Genomic DNA, 2,500 nt, shown 5'->3' with positions numbered 1-2,500 from the left:
CCTGGTGGCCGCTTTGCTTTCCGGCCCGGGTGTCACCCCACTCCGAGGGCTGCGCGGCAGCGGTCCTGAGGACCACAGAGGGGGGGCTTAATAGTCGAGAGGGAGCAGGTCCGGGGAAGGCTTAGCAGTCTTCCCCCGGGCGGTCCGTTGGGGGAGGCTTAGCAGTCGTCCCCAGGGCGGTCCGGGGGTGGGGGGAGGCCTCACAGTCGTCCCTCGGAGAGCCGGGTCGGCGGCGGTGGCGGGCGTCAGGCTTTACGTCCAGCCTCCGGAAGGTGCGCGTCCTCGGAGGCGATGCAGGCGCCGCAAAGGGGCAGCCTCCGAGGCAGGGAGCGGAGCACCGAGGCTGGGGAGAGGGGAGCAGGAGCCGGGGGCTGGGGGGGGTGGGGTGGGGGGGGGGCGTTCAGGACAAGCGGTCAAGCCCCGGGGAGCAGCTGTCAAATGTTCCAAGTCCCCACTCGGCCACCAGGTCCACCCCAGTCTAGCAATGGGGTTGACCTGGCTGATGGCCGGTTAGTGTCAAGGTAAACTCACCGTCGTCCACAGGAGGGCAGCTCTCAGGCCGTCCGGCTGCGGCTGACTCTGGGGCGGTGCCCGGTCCCGGCAGCGAGGGGCGGGGGGGGGGCGCGGAGCGACACGGAGCTAACCGGCCCCCGGGGCCGGGGGCGCCTCCCGCGACTTTGGGGGCCGCGGGTCGTCAGTGGCGTGCAGGCCGGGCCTCTCCCGGGGGATTCGGGGGGGGGGGGGGGCGGTCCTGCGGGCCGGGCGCAGGGGGCTCGAGCGAGCCCGGGCCGGTCCGCCCCGGGGCCGGGGTCTCCGCCTGCGGCTCGGGGGGGCGCGGGTCGTCGGGGGAGGAAGCCCGGGGGAGCTGCACGCCGGCCTGCCAGGCCAGGCCAGGCCTGGCCTGGGTGGCCGCGGGGGGATTCGGGGCGGTCCCGCGAGCCGGCGGCCGGGCGCAGGGGGTCCGAGCGCGTCCGAGCGAGTCCGTCCCGGCCCCGGGGTCTCCCCCTGCGGCTCTGGGGGGCCGTGGGTCCCCGCTGGCGGAAGCCGCTGGGCGCTGGACACCCGCCGTCCGTCCCGCCTGGCCAGGCCTGGCCTGGGTGGCCGCGGGGCGGGGGATTCGGGGCGGTCCCGCGAGCCGGCGGCCGGGCGCAGGGGGTCCGAGCGCGTCCGAGCGAGTCCGTCCCGGCCCCGGGGTGTCCCCCTGCGGCTCTGGGGGCCGTGGGTCCCCGCTGGAGGAAGCCGCTGGGCGCTGGACACCCGCCGTCCGTCCCGCCTGGCCAGGCCTGGCCTGGGTGGCCGCGGGGGGATTCGGGGCGGTCCCGCGAGCCGGCGCCCGGGCGCAGGGGGTCCGAGCGAGTCCGTCCCGGGCCCGGGGCCTCCCCCTGCGGCTTTGGGGGCCGTGGGTCCCCGCTGGCGGAAGCCGCTGGGCGCTGGACACCCGCCGTCCGTCCCGCCTGGCCAGGCCTGGCCTGGGTGGCCGCGGGGCGGGGGGATTCGGGGCGGTCCTGCGGGCCGGCGGCCGGGAGGGTCCGGGCCAGTCCGCCCCATGCCCGGGGTCTCCCCCAGCGGCTTCGGTGGGTCCTCCGCGGAGGAAGCCGGGTGGGGAGCCGGACCCCAGGCGCCCAGACCCGTGACCTGCGGCCGCGACCTCCGACTCGGCAGGAGCGACGAGGGGCTTTCCGGCCCGTCCCCCCCCTCTCCTTCCTCCCCAGAAAAGGAGAGAGAGCTGGCTCGGACCGGGAAAAGCTGCCTACGGCACCTGGGATTCCCAGGCGGTCACCCATCCAAGTACTAGCCAGGCCCGGGACGGTTTACCTTCCGAGATCGGACGGGATCGGGGGCGTTCGGTCCGGTATGGCCGTAGGCACCCGGCCCCCGCGCCTCCTCGCCCGCTTTCCCCTGCCGACGCCCGGGCCTGCCGCACGGTGAGCCCCGGTCGGACTGCCCCCCTGCGGCAGGGCCCCCGTCTCTCGCGGGCCCGGTCCTTTTTTCCTTCTCGAGCTCCGGGGCCCGGGCTGGCCGCCAGAGCCCCTCCGCCCGCCCGCCCTCCCCGGCGTCGGGGAAAATATTGTCCCGGACATCCAGTGCGCCCTGATCCTGTCAGCCGGGGGGGGGGGTGGGTGGGTGGAGGGGGGGCAGTCCCTCGCTGCGGCCGGGGAGGGTGAGCCCAGGGCGGCTTGCCTGCCGTCCGAGTCCCCTCTCGGCCACCAGGTCAACCCCGAGCCGAAAGGGCTGAAAAATTTTCAGAGTCCCCTCCCGGGCACCAGGTCAACCCGTGGAATCGAACGGGTTCGCCTGCTGGCCGGTTCGCTTCCCGGCCACCAGGTCAACCCGTAGGTTTGAACGGGCACGCCCGGTGGCCGCTTTCCCGTCCGGTCACCAGGTCAACCCGGATCTCCCTCCTTCCCTGGGCGCCCCCTCCTCGGAGGCGTCAGGTTCCATTTTCTTTTTCCCCCCAGACTTCCAGGGGCCCGATCCAGTCGGCCGGGAGGCAGTCCCT

The 2,500-nt window shown here is 75.4% G+C and overlaps 1 non-coding gene across 1 annotated transcript; it reads right to left on the bottom strand.

Moving 5' to 3' along the window:
* Positions 1 to 1,747: 1,747 nt before the first annotated feature.
* LOC128829801 (5S ribosomal RNA) lies at positions 1,748 to 1,866 on the bottom strand. The gene has a single exon (XR_008443469.1). It is a non-coding gene; the product is annotated as a 5S ribosomal RNA (ribosomal RNA).
* Positions 1,867 to 2,500: the final 634 nt, after the last annotated feature.

The sequence above is a fragment of the Malaclemys terrapin genome, unplaced genomic scaffold (assembly GCF_027887155.1).
Source record: "Malaclemys terrapin pileata isolate rMalTer1 unplaced genomic scaffold, rMalTer1.hap1 scaffold_86, whole genome shotgun sequence".
Taxonomy (NCBI): domain Eukaryota; kingdom Metazoa; phylum Chordata; order Testudines; family Emydidae; genus Malaclemys; species Malaclemys terrapin.
The sequence above is the reverse complement of the archived record's forward strand: the minus strand, read 5'-3'. Positions and strand labels throughout refer to the sequence as shown.